A 15,191-nucleotide genomic window follows, 5' to 3' on the forward strand; every position below is an offset into this window, starting at 1 on the left:
AGACATCTTCACCACAAATATCTCATCAATCTGTCCCATCCTTTACCTCTTTCTTCTGATTCTATTATGTTTTATTTTTCTTTTTTTGTTTACCACCAGCCTCTCTGTTTCCAGCTAATGTCTCTCATTTCTATCTTCCATACTGTTTGGAATGGTGATCTTTATAAAACCAAATTCTGAAAATGCCACTACCTTGTGTAAAACCCTATGTGGACTAGTAGTATGAAATCTATGATTGGCATACTAGGTCTTTCATGAATCTAGTTTCCTAGACTTTTTCCTGGTCATTTTCTTAAAACTTGTCCCATTCATAGTGGTCTCCTTGATATTCTCCAAGTGAACTTACTCAGTTTTCCTTAGAATATACTTTCCTCTTTCTTCCTTGACTTGTAAATGTCTATTCTTCTAACAAAATTCAACTCAGAAGTTACCTTTTCAAGAAGCATATCTCCAACCATGAGTTCTCACAATGTCCTCTACATGGCTCACTCATAGCATTTAGGTGAATGAGCAGAGTTACAATACTTTATAATCCCTTCCTCATTGGAATCTGAGTCTATATTCCTTGCTCCTATTACAGTGCCTGGCATAAAGTTGGCAGATAATAAACGTTTGCTGAATGAATGAACAGATGAGTTGGCCATTGGGCACGACTGAACTAAGTTGTTGGAGACTAAAGAGAAAAATATACAAATTTAAATTTATTAACATAACACTTCAGCCAAATTCATCAAAGACATCACCACTGGTTTCTGAAAGAATCCCATCACTCTACTAACTTAGATTTAGACACTCCTCATTTTATTGTTTAATAGTGGGAAAACATCTTATTTATTTTTATATTTTTAATGGGGTCCCTTTCTCTTCTTGCAAAGTTTATGTATTTATTTTGAGAGAGAGAGAGTATTGGCAAAACACTTATTTTTTTAAATGTAGTCTCTTTCTCTTTTTGCAGAGTTTATTTATTTTGAGAGAGAGAGAGAGAGAGAGAGAGAGAGAGAGAGAGAGAAATGAGTGGGGGAGAGGCAGACAGAAAGGGAGAGAGAGAATCCCAAGAAGGTTCTGAGTTTTCAGCTCAGAGTTTGAAGTGGGGCTCGAACTCACAAACTGTGAGATCATGACCTGAGCAGAAATCAAGAGCCAGTCACTTAGCCATCTGAGGCCACCCATGCACCCCTGGGAAAACATTTTAATTGTTTATAACAAATGGGTGATAAAGATAGAAGGGGCTTGAGTAGGGAAACAGCCTAGAGTGAATAGAATTAAGTATGTATTAGAAAACAAGAAGGTGCCCCAAATAAATGATCTCCTGAGTCTGCGAGTCTTTGATCTGGCAAAGAGACCTCAGCCACTGTGCTCCTTGCATCTGAGCTCCCACATTGCCTTATGTTCCTGGAGGACAAATGTTCTTGATCAGGAAGCTGTACTGGTTAACTTTGTTTCCATTTTGTCGAGATTTCTGAAAGGCTGTTAGTTGTTGTGAGTGAGGAGAATGGACAAGTCCATTTGTCTTTGAGTGCCTTTTGTTTATGCATCCCGAGCCACTCTTTAATAGCAAATAATACAATTCTCAGTATTGTTGCTTGATTGCAGATAAGACAAGGTCAATATCGATATTACTGCTTGTTTTACCTGACTTTCCTCCCCTTTTCTTGCTTTTGGGTTTAAACAACCTCCTGTTTTCAGTGTTAAGGAGGCTGGGAGTTTGCTTTAAAATAAAGAGGGTAGAGGAACAGGCCATAGTGCTTTTGTATTTCCCCCTATGTATCACTTATTAAACTCCTGTTGCCCTGACCATTGTTGCTTCCCACTGAAGTCTGGTTTATTTACTTGAAAATCTGATTTGTTTCATTTTATTACTGTGTTTGCGAAGTAACTGATATCAGATTCAGAGGGAAAGAACTGCCATTTACCAGCAGGCTGTGATGGCTTTGCCTCGGTCTGCACGCCTGATTTTGAGGCCTTGTCTGCCCTGGGGCTCCCACAGAAATAAGATTACTGGCAATAACTGCTTCAACTGCTTTGAATAACAGACACAACTCAGAGAGCATAAAATTAGCATAAACACAGCACTAGTGTGTTCCCTCAGCGGATATGAGACAGGCAGGCTATGGAAAATTGACTGAAATGGGGTCAGACAACGTAGAAATCTGAAACGTAGGAAATACCGCCTAAGAGATATGAGGTATTACTACCTCTCTCGTTTTCTTTTATCTCTCTCTATATATATTCATGCAGTTTTAATGATAAAATGTTAGAACTGATGAAAATTAAAGATGCAAAATGACTACCCCCCTAAAATGCCTGCATTATCTTTCTAGACAAATTATTATTAATCATTTCTCAGCTTTTTAATCCTGAGGGTAGGAAAATAAACACATTTTCACAGTCATTTTAAATTGATTTTTCTTTTTGGGGGATATTAGTTTGAGGATAGAGAGTTTGCTTCAGAAAGGAGGTGAACAGCTGACACAGTACAGGATTGTAGCTTGAAACAATTCCTCCTATATCTATTTATCAAATATTAAAATGGAATATGCTGCAGACAAACGCAATAAAGTCTAACATTACAGGGAAAAGAGTGACGCTGTGCATCTCAACAGGCAGATGGAAGCTATGATTTTGCTGTTTTAATAATATGTTGTCACATATGGAATACAATTTTCAATACAGCTGCATATAGATGGGTCTCGTTGCTTATTTATTTTTGGTATGATGTTGGCAAAGGCCCAAGTTACCAGCCCCCCAAAATGGAATGCGTTTGGAACTTTGCATTTTTTTCATCTTAACATGACCAGAGATAGTTTCAAAGGTTGATAATCTAGCACTTCAAATTTGGATTATGGGGAAACGATATAAAGGTTTAGTACACCCCTTCCCAGAAGACTAGCTTTAGGTCACTCTATCAGAGTCTATACATATTCTCTTTCATTGCATTTTTCACATTTGGACTTATTAGTTAATGTCAGTCTTCCCCATAATCTGTGAACTCCAGAAAGTGAGGGACCGTTATGTGTCTTAATCCCTACCAGCTTCATAGTGTTACTGTGCCTGCTGTTTATTTAGCACTCAATAAATATTTACTGAACACAAGAACAAAATATGACTGAGTGGCCAGGGATATAATATCGTGAGGGATATTAGAAATTTTAGATGGTGACTCTTACAGAATCTTTATCAAAAGTTTGACTAAAGAAAGATGCTGTATCTTTAAAATATATTAAAATGAGGTGTGAAGTAGCCACCACCGCAATGTGTAAAACCAGAGATAGAAAATACGCATCACAGAATCACTCCAAGAGACCCTGATATTGTGAAGTGCACCTGACATGTGATGTACTTAACATATTCAGTTTCAGCGAGTTTCAACGAGTTTAGGTTGTCCAGTCTATGCTTATGTACTATAATGCTATCAAAAAGTTACAGAGTACAAGGTGTCATTTCTCTCTGTGCTGCAAAAGATTTTGGTGAGTTAGTCCTTTTTGTGTTTGCAAAGGAGCATCCTATTGCAAAGCAGATGTATCCTGTCAAGCACTCCCTCTATAGCTGAATGGAGAAAATCCACATTTATTTTTCATCTAACGATAATACATGCTTAACTTTGAGACAGGACTTAGTCATTTTTTCAAATGTAAATTTTAAATTTCAAAAGTAAATTTTAATGGCAAGGAGTCATCTTCTCTCTTCCTCTGACCTCTTGTAACAACTATGATCTAAATCACGTATTTGGGGCAGAGAAACTGCCTCCCTGGGTAAATTAGAAGTATCAAAGGGCAGACAACATGTCACATGCTGTGAGTATCTTCAAAGCTTTGCATATTGGTGGTACATATCTGAACGGTAGGTGGTATAGACAGTATCCTGACTGAATGCAGCTCCCACTTATGTAGAAATTAAAACACACGCACATGCACACAGAGATTCTGAAAAATGGATGCCAAATCAAGGACCCTTCTATATGCATGTTTAATCTCAACTTAATTTCCAAAAAAAAAGTTATTTCTACCCACAAATGTTCCCTGCTCATGAGAACATAAGTCTTGGGAACAGCTGTATTTGTGCATGCACAAGTGGTTGGGAGAGGGCACCTGAGTTGCTCAGTCGGTTGGGTGTGTGACTTTAGCTCAGGTCATGATTTCACAGTTTGTGGGTTCGAGTCCTGTGTTGGGCTCTGTGCTGAGCACTGGGAGCCTGGAGCCTGCTTCAAATTCTGTGTCTCCTCCTCTCTCTGCCCCTGCCCTGCTCATGCTCTGTCTCTCTCTGTCTCTCAAAAATAAATCAATGTTAAAAAAAATTAAAAAGAAGCAATTAGGAGAGTCACTGTGGTTGAATTCACTATGCCTAAATAAAGTGACAGCAGTTCACATCATTGGGCTCTCTTTGTTCATGGGTTCATTTGGGTAAATACCAAGCAACATGACTGCTGGGTCACGGTTTTATTTCTGCATATGGAATTTTGAGCAGAAGTCTTGCAAGGATCAGGGCAGTACACGTTCTTGCACATTATTCACATTACAATCTAGGGGCAGGGTGTGAACTATTACACACATTTGCCACAAATAAACCAATCTAATTGATTACATTTTACCACTCTTCAGACTATTATTTGACTTAAGTTACGTGTTTCATCGTCTTTTCTGCACTTTCACTGGACTAAATTCAATCCATTTCAGCAAAAATCTATAAATGCGAAGATTATTATATAAGATGGAGTAATGACTGGGAAAACTAATTTTCCTTCCAAAAGAAGTGTAAGAGTAGCATGTGCATCTAGCTCAAAATAAATGAAACACTTTTTAACTTTTAGAATTATGGAAATGTGTATAGAAAATAGTGTCAGATAATACCCACTGCTTTCCGCCATGTTTCTGTCTCTAGATACCTTAATTGTGCTTCCTCCCCAAGCTTGGCTATTTCATGCATGAATTCTCTCTTAAGGTAAAGAATCAATATCTAACCATTACTTTTTTTAAAATCGATTCTGCACATTTCCTATCTCTATATGGGCAGGCATAACATCAACAAGAATCTTAATTCATGAGCCCCCAATAATTATTATGTTCTTGGGTCAGAGTGGTGCTCAATGAGTTGACTTAACAAACATATAATGAGTACCTCTTTCTCTCCAAGTAAACTTCTAGGTACTCAAAATACAGAGTTGAAGAAGGTAGACAAGATCCTTGCTCCTTTAGCATCCACGAAAAGTAGATAGCCAGGTGGACCACTCATCAGGAGGATTTCCCCTTACCTCTGTGTGTTAAGGCCACCCTTGAGGCTGTAGTGTAGGGCAGTCCATTTTTAATTTACATCCACATAACAAGCCGAACCATTCATGAACCAAGCTTGGCTTTTTCTCTCTTCTTTTAGCTGGCTGTAAGGGAATACACCCATGGCTAGGAGTATGAGCTGAGGGAGAAGTGTGATGTAACAGTGAGAGATAATAGGAGAGTCCGGGCTGCCTGCTCATGCCGCTCACTTGTATGCTTTGGTCCTGCTTATGTTTTACCCTGGATGAGGCACTCACATTATTCAGGATGGCTGCTGAGCCTGGACAACCATATGACTTAGTGGTTATGACAGACTCCAGCTCATGATGGCTGATTCTACATGCATGGTCACGTGGTAGTCCATGGATCTTGTATGCTCCTTCATAGCTAGTATCCAGTAGCACACTGGGAGCTGATTTTTGAAAGGTGTACAATTTTCCAATGCATATGGCATTGTCTTGTTTCAGAAACCTAGAGGTCTATATTGTGATTCTATTAACGCTCCCTGTGAACGTAACATAGTATCTTTCCCACCATATAGATTTCCAAGCTCATAGGGCCAATTGGATCATGTGGCTCAAGCATCAAGGCCACTTGCAGAGCCATTCCTGTTCAGTGCTCAGCTCAAACCATGCCACCAGTGTATAAGCTGAGAAGTATTCCCAGGTATAGAATGTGCTGCCTCCAAAATCTGATGAGTCCTACCAAGCATTTTGCTTTGTTTTTCATGGCGTGAGTTGTGAAATGCAATAACCTGTGCTTAACTTTAGATGAGATGTTCCTGCATGTTCCAAATGACCACCTTCCTAAATATTTCGCTGACGTAGTGGACCCCTGAGTACCCAGGTTTTATGTCTCACCCTCTGGAAGACCTGTGTGCTACTGCATGTACCACTTCCTGTTCATCTGATCCAATCAGCAGAATGCCATCAATGAAGTGGGCCAGTGTGATGTTCTGTGGGATATCCAGGCCATCCAATTCTCATTGTGATAATGGTGTTGCCACCTCGCCTCTGTTAACGTTGGACCCAGTCATCCCCATTACTACCACTAAGCCCAGTTCTAGAGTAACATCTCCCGTCTCCTACTGTAAAGCCTTCAGTGACTCTGGTGCCCATCTCATCAGCACATTTTTTATTATTTTAGTGAATGAAGTATTTCCCAGACCTTCCTATAGAATCATAATCTTCTAGTAAATTGTGCAGCCTAAGACAGTATATCCACTCGGGCATGCTTACTTCTCTGAGCTTTTTGATTTCTTCTTTCACCATCAGACCTGGAAATTATGGCATTTGCACTTCACCTTGCATGAAGCTTCTGTAAGCCATTCTGGCAGCATGTTGGCACCATTTCCTGGGGTCCTTGCCAGGATATTAAATCCTATGTTGTGGGAGATTGCTCTCCCTTATCCAACATCACATTCTGCCAGCTTTAATCCAGCATTCTCAGGATCCAGTCCCATGTGAGCTCTCCAGGGTCCTGCTGGTGCATGCCGCCCTAGGTCCTGGAACTTCTTTGAGTATAGTCCTCTACACCCCTTGGTAGGCACAACCTTCCTGAGCTGGGTTAATATGTGACTTAAACTTTACCATTAGCTTAAGGGTTGTGAGGAAAAGGTGAAAGTATATCCTGAGTGGGGCCCTCCTTGATTTGAGAAGTAGAGGTCTCTGCACCATCTTTAAGCAAAGATGTGTGCTAGTCTCTAACAGGGAGGATAAAGCCACTCCTGCCAGCACCAAGTTCTCAACTTAGGGAGTCCCCCCCCCCAGAAGATGTTTGGCAATGTTTGCAGACATTTTTGATTGTCACAAATGGAGGGTAAAAGCTACTGGCATCTAGTGGGTGGAGACCAGGGATGCTGCTGAATACCCTACAAGGCACAGGACAGCCTCCCTGCCTCACTGCCAACAACAAAGAACTATCTGGCACCAAATGCCAATAACGCAGAAGTTGAGAAATCCCAGTTTAGGAGAACTTGAGGATTGATGATTTGCAACACATAATGCTTGATATCTCATCACTTATCTCAGGGTCCCATTCTTCCTAACCAGGTCCCCGATCTTGGCATAGATGACCAGCTCAAGTTCTCTGAAGTTCTGCCATTCTTAGGATGAAATCTTGGGCTCATCCTTAGGTTTTTCTGTCCTTCAACTGTGCAAGACAGATCTAACTTTACATGCTAAGGGGATCTTCTGGATTTTGTATCTGGCCTTGTATCTGGCTTTGTATTCTGGCCTTTAAATTCTGAGTAATCACTCTTAGTCCTCCATCATTTGTTTTCCAAAGATTCAAATATGTACAGCAAAACCTACCCAATTTCATTGTTCCTATAATTATTTTCTTCATGTTTCTCAAATACCTAATATATTATACCCACTAGGGTATTTCTTTCCATTAGTGTACCATGGCAGTTCACCTCATGTGGAAATTTTAACTTCACTACTGTCTTGTGCCAGGGTATCCATGCTCCACCTTCCACCAGTGACAGGGAATTCATGCCCACTGGCTGGCAGGTGAGCCAGCTCCAGAATCCCATGTCAGCTTCTGTTTTCTCTGACTCCTGGTACCAACTGTTAGCAGTCAAGTTCCCCAGGAAGGGAACGTAGACCCCAAGATGGGGATTTGTCTACAGAATGTATTAGAGAGTGCTTATGGATTGAGTGTCTGTGGGAGAAAGGAAGGCAGCAGAGGTGGGTAGGAAGTTGGGCTATAGTGCAGATACAATCACAACACTGGGCTCAGGCAATTCCTGGGGAGCTCTGAAGCCAAGATGTTCCTGCAAAGTTGACCAAGTTGAGATAAGCGGACTGGTCCTTTGTTGTCCTGCATTAATCCGTCATCAGATCTAGATTGTCCCCTGGAAAAGGTAAAACTGAGTCAAGCAGCTCTCTTCAGTGGAGGGCAATTCCTGGAGAGAGCAGAAAGCAGGGGGTTGAATGTGAGCTTGTACTTCCTGAAGGTGTGCAACAGGTCCTTCTATCCAAAGGAAAATATGGGTAGCATAGCACAGCATCCATTACAGTGGGTAACCCCCTCTGGCTGCTTTCAATGGGGTGACTGGTTATCTACTCTCTCTGCAGCTGCAGGTGGTAAGGCAGTCAAGAGGAGAGTGAGGTATTTTGAGGAGCTTTTTTTCTTTGAAGATGGGGTAAATAGAGGGCCTCTTCTCTGATAGCTCTCTGATCATGTAGCAATCTGTGGAGAGGGCGCACAGTGGTATTTTCTCTAGGGGCAGAAAGAGTAGAACTGCTTCAGCTCTGTGGTAGCGCTGAGAAGAAATGAAGGTTGATGGATGTCTAATGAGAAAATGGAAATGTTCTTACCAAATATGGCAAGAATTCTTCTTAAAACGTAAACCATCTTTGTCTGGAAAACTATCTAGATAATCCACTTGGGATAGTGTGAGACTCCAAGTTTATGAAAATACCCAGGGGACTAAACAGCAAGGGATGGTCACTAAAGTGTTTCATATGATTTTTAAAAAAATTTACAGACAGAGAGCATGAGTAGGGACAGGGGCAGAGGAAGAGAGAGAATATTGAGCAGGCTCCACACCCAGCATGGAGCCCCATGCAGGGCTCAATCCCACAACCTTAGGGTCATGACCTGAGCCAAAATCAAGAGTGGGACACTCAACTAAATGAACCACCCAGGCTCCTGGAATTTTTAAAAAGGAAGAAAAAGTAAGTTGTTTTGTTCCTGAGAGAAAGGGCAATTGAAAAGAGAACTGTAATCAATTAGGACACTTCATCCCCTTAGTAATATGAATCTGATTCAAATAAACTTAAATATCAATATCTTATTCTCTGAGAAATACAGAGGTGATGCAGGTGCTAGGGATTGAATCAGATTTTTTTTCTATCTCTTTGCTCTGCCACTCACAGTTTCTTCTTTTTGGTGGCAAGCTATCTGCTAGTGATCCTCAGAGCTTGTTTCTGACTCGCAGGAAAAAGAACACTCTTCCTTTAAGCACCCTTCTCTTCCTCTTTATTGGTTCTTCCTAAACCACATGACTTGCACTGAACCCACACACAGCCTCGTTTAGGGGAATGTACATGCTGGATGTGGTTTTTCTTTCTTAAAACATGTTTGCTGAGAGAGGTGTGGATACTTAATCAAAATAGAGTTGTGTTTGCAGGAAAAAACATGGAAATGAATATCTGGTTGGCAACCAACAGGGCCCTCTCCAAAAATAGAAGGAAGAGAAGAATTCACAAATTGAAAAAAGCTGGGAAGGTGATAGTGAAGGCAAGTGAAAATCCCCTAATAATAGGGTGGCCAAAGATATTACATAAACAATGATGCCTAGTATTACATTTACAGTTATTTATGGTTGGGATATAGCCCCAAATCTATTCCCTCTTCACACAAGTACCTCTTGTAAAAGCCTATTATATTCATGAATGTGTTGTGTGAATGAATTATTTTGTAGAAACTAGGCAAGTGGCTTTAGTGCAGAATAGCAAGCATGCATGCATGTGCACACAAGTGTGAACACATGCATGTAAATACACACACACACACACACGCTAAAATGGAAATAAATATAATTAAATTCTCTAATAACTTTTAGGATGCTTTCTAAGGTTTTTGAACTTTCACAAGGCAGACAAAGTCTTCACCAAGATCTCAAAGGGAAGAAGACTTTGCTTGACATCTAGTTTACAAATAGTATGTGCTAGGAGATAATGAACAGACGTCTATGTAGGGATCCTGAAATTCTTTTAGGAATTGTTAATCTAATTGGAGGAGATAAATCACAGACTCCTGAAAATCAGCACTTTACATGAATTTCTGTCAAAGCACCAAATGAGTGACATAGGCTAAAAATAATTCAGAATAAGATTCCCTTTATCATGCAATGACTTATTTTTTCACTTAAACCTGCTAGTCTATAATTATTCCATATCCACTGCACCAAACTTTTCTTGTATTGAAGACATATACTGTCCCCAGTCTATGGATAAGAAAACTCACACCCTGGAAGTCTCTAAGGACCCTGCTTGTTCTGTGTCTGATTGGCTTTGTCTTTCCCAAGACCCAGGAAGGAAATTCATAGCATGTCCTCTATCTCTTCACTATTTCTCATCTTATATTTATTGATATCTGAGCAACTGCTGAGTGAGAACTCCTTTTGCATGCCAGACATTTTCTATGAACTCAGTAATATGTCTCACATATAGTTACTGTTTTTCAAGTATATGTAGATGTTATACTCAATAAAATATAAGTTTATTTAAATCACTGCTTCATAGAACTATAGTTTTTTTTTCAATTATATTTTCCCAGTCAACAGATACACTTCAGATACAATTACTGTTAATTAAGAGTACAGAATTATTTTTGACATTAAATCTAGGTCTTCAATCTTTAGAAGATTGGAAAAATGAGGAACCTCTCTCACTTTCTAAGTGCTGAGATTTTTAAAGGGGGAGAATTATATTCATGTTGGTAATTATAAGGTTATGTACCAAACCACCAATTTGTCAACCACATGACCCTCTCTCTTCACAGTATTCCTCCACACAGCCACACATTTATGAATAACATGGGTATATTGATTCAAGTTTATGCAGGAAATAAAAGTAACTATGATTATTTTCACAGCTTCAGGTAAGAGGAAAGTAGTTCAAGACAGTAGTTCTATGGCTACATATGGGTCAGTTCCCTGTGAACACCACCTGAAAACTAGCTGAAGAGCTCTTCCATAACAAAGGACAAAAGGGCCACATTGAGACAGGTAGGAGAGGCAGTGATGCAGTCTCATCAAAAACCCCACCCCTGGCGCAGTGATCAATAATCTGGAGCAATGAAACCAGTACAGAGTTCCCCTGAGGCATCCCAATACTTGCGACTTACACTAGAAAGAGAGGCCCCAAAAAACATCTGGCTCTGAAAAACAACATAACTGAACAACCAGTGGATCTAGAAGACCGGGGGGAATGGAAAGTCCACTCCTAAAGGCCTTCACACAGTCTCTTAAAAGCAGTAAGAAAAAAAAAGGAGTAAGAGAAAAACAATTTGCTACATAGAAGGGAACCCCCAGAAGCCTGTCAGTTGATTTTTCAGGAACTTTGCAGTCCAGAAGGGAGTGGCATGATATCTTTAAAGTGCCAAAAGAATAAAAATAAATAAATAAATAAATAAATAATACTTCCAACCAAGAATACTCTACCTGCCAATGCTATCATTCAGGATTGAAGGAAAGATAAAAAGTTTTCCAGACAAGCAAAAGCTAAAGGAGTTCATCACCAATAAACCAAGCATATAAGAAATGTTAAATGTTCTTCTTTAAGCTGAAAAGAAAAGGTACAAACTAGTAACAAGGAAACCTGTGAAAGTAAAAATCTCACTCGAAAGGCAAATATATAGTAAAAGTGGTGAATTAACCACTAATACCAGTATGAAGGTTAAAAGACAATAGTAGTTAAATTAACTATAACAATTAGTTAAGGGATGCACAAAATAAGAAGAAGTAAAATATGACACACAAAACTTAAAATGTGGGCAGGAGAATTGAAGAGGTACAGTTTTTCAAATGTATTCAAATTAAGTTGCTATCAACTCAAAATAGTATATATATATATATATATATTAAGTTGCTATCAACTCAAAATAGAATATATATATATATATATATATATATATATATATATATATATATTCTCCAGGTTCTGAGCTGTCAACACAGAGCCCTATGCAGGGCTCGAACTCATGGATGGTGAGATCATAACCTGAGCTGAAGTCAGATGCCTAACTGTCTAAGCAACCCCGGCACCCCAAATACTCACCTCAGATTTAAACACACACAGACTGAAAGTGGAGGGATAAAAAAAGATATTCCATGCACATGGGGAAAAAAAGAGAAAACTTGTGTAGCTATACTTGTATCAGACAAAATAAACTTTAAAACATGTAATAAAAGGCAAAAAAACCCTGTATTATATAATGATAAGGGGCCAATCCAGCAACAGGACAAAACATTTGTGAATATTTGTGCATCCAATATAGAAGTACCCAAATATATAAAGCAAATATTAATAGACATAGGGAAGGGCTCCTGGGTGGCTCAGTTGGTTAGGCATATGACTTCAGCTCAGGTCATGATCTAACAGTTCATGAGTTCAAGCCCTGCATCTGGTTCTGTGCTGACAGCTCAGAGCCTGGAACCTGCTTCAGATTCTGTGTCTCCCTCTTTCTTCCCCTCCACCACTTACACTCTGTCTGTCTCTCTTTCAAAAACTAAATTTAAAAAACATTTAAAAAATATTTTAAAAATAGACATATGGGAGAAATTGACAGCAACACAATAATTGTAGGGGACTTTACTAACCCACTTACACCAATGGATAGGTCATCCAGACATAAAATCAATAAGGAAACATCAGCCTTAAATGACACATTGGACCAGATAACTTAGTAGATATGTACAGACATCCCATGGAAAAGCAGCAGAATACACATTCTTCTCAAGAGCACATGGAACATTCTGCAACAGATTATGTTAGGCCACAAAATAAGTTTCAAAAAATTTAAGAATACTGAAATCATACCAAGCATCTTTCCAACAATGATAAAAAAAACAGAAATCAATTATAAGAAGAAAACGAAATATCACAAATGTATGGAGATTAAACATGCTACTGAATAACCAATGGGTCAACAAACAAATAATGGGAAATCAAAAAATATTTTGAGACAGGTGAAAATCAAAATAGAACATTCCAAAATCTATGGGATGTAGTAAAAGCAGTTCTAAGAAGGCAGTTCATAGTGACACGGGCCTGCCACAAGAAATAAGAAAAATCTCAAATAAACAATTTTTTTTAAAATTTCTTTTTTCAACGTTTATTTATTTTTGGGACAGAGAGAGACAGAGCATGAACGGGGGAGGGGCAGAGAGAGAGGGAGGCACAGAATCGGAAACAGGCTCCAGGCTCCGAGCCATCAGCCCAGAGCCCGACGCGGGGCTCGAACTCACGGACCGTGAGATCGTGACCTGGCTGAAGTCAGACGCTTAACCGACCAAGCCACCCAGGCACCCCTCAAATAAACAATTTAACTTTACAGCTAAAGACTAGAAAAAGAGCAAACAAAGCCAACAGTTAGTAAAAGTGAGGAAATAATGGAAATTATAGAGGAAATAAATGAAATATAGATTAAAACAAAATAGAAAAGATCAGTGAAACCAAGAGCTGTTTCTTTGAAAACATAAAATTGACAAACCTCTAGCTAGACTCACTAAAAAAATGAAATAAATTTTCAAATAAAATGAAAATAAAGGAGAAGTTACAAATGACACCACAGAAGTACAAAGTATCATAAGATACCATTATGAACAATGATATGCCAACAAATTGTACAGTCTAGAAGAAATGGATACATTCCTGCAAACGTAATTTTCCAAGACTGAGTCATGAAAAAATAAAAATCTGAATACACTGATTACTAGTAAGTAGGTTGAATCGATAATCAACAAATTCCCAGCCAACAAATGTCCAGGACCAGATGGCTTCACTGGTGACTTCTACCATTCAACGAAATACCTATCTTTCTCAAATCCTTCCAAAAAATTGAAGAGGAAGGAACACTTCCAAACTCATTCTACAAAGCCAGCATTACCCTGATACCAAACAAGGAGACCACAAAAAAAAAAAAAAAAAAGAAAGAAAATTACAGGTTTATCCCTGATAAACATAGGTGCAGTAATTTTCAACAAAATATTGGCAAACCAAATTCGACAGTACAGTAAAGGGATCATACACCATGATCAAGTGGGATTTATTCCAGTGATGCAAGGATGGATTTTCACCTGCAAATCAATCAGCATGACACACTATATCAGCAAAATGAAAGATAAAAATCATATGATCATTGCAATAGATGTAGGAAAGGCATTTGACAAAACTCAACACCCGCTTATGATAAAAAAAAAAACACTCAACAAATTGAGTATAGAGGGAAAGTGCCTCAACATAATGGCATATATGACAAACCCACAGTTAACATCACATTCAGCAGTGAAAAGCTGAAGGTTTTTCCTCTAAAATCAGGAGCAAGACAAAGATGCCCACTCTCACCACTTTTATTCAAAGAATAATAGAATTGGAAGTTCTAGTCAGAGCAATTGGGCAAAAAAAAGAAATAAAGTCATCCAAATTGAAAAGGAAGACATAAAACTGTCACTACCTGCAGATGACATGATTCTATATACAGAAAGTTGTAAAGACTCCACCAAAAAACTATTAGAACACATAAATGAATTCAGTAAAGTAGCAGGATACAAAGCCGATATACATAAGTCTGGTGTATTTCTATACACTAACAATGAACTATCACACTTATTAGTCTCAAACTACATCACAGAGCTGTAGTAATCAAAACAGTATGGTATTGGCATAAAAGCGGACACATAGATCAGTGGGACAGAATTGTGACAGTCCAGAAATAAAATCCACACACATAAGGTCAATACATTTATGACATAGGAACCAAGAATGTACAATGGGTAAAGGACAATCTCTTCAATAAATAATGTTGGCAAAACTGAACAAATACATGCAGAAAAATGAAGCTAAACCACTATCTTACACCATATACAAAAACTAACTCAAATGGATTAAAGCTTGAATGTGAAATGTAAAACCATAAAATTCTCAGAAGAAAATGTAGGCAGTAACCTTCTTGATAGACATCGTGGTGTCAAATTTGTGGATACGACTTCAAAAGCAAAGGCAACAAAAGCAAAAATAAACAAATGAGACTACATCAATAAAAAGATTTTGCACAGCAAAGGAAATCGTTAACAAAATGAAAAGGAAGCCTCATGAATGGAAGAAAATATTTGCAAATCTTTTATGTAATAAGGGTTTAACATCCAAAATATATAAATAACTCAAACAACTCAATCACAAAATGAAAACA

This window comes from Acinonyx jubatus, chromosome B2, assembly GCF_027475565.1.
Source record: "Acinonyx jubatus isolate Ajub_Pintada_27869175 chromosome B2, VMU_Ajub_asm_v1.0, whole genome shotgun sequence".
In the NCBI taxonomy this organism is placed as follows: domain Eukaryota; kingdom Metazoa; phylum Chordata; class Mammalia; order Carnivora; family Felidae; genus Acinonyx; species Acinonyx jubatus.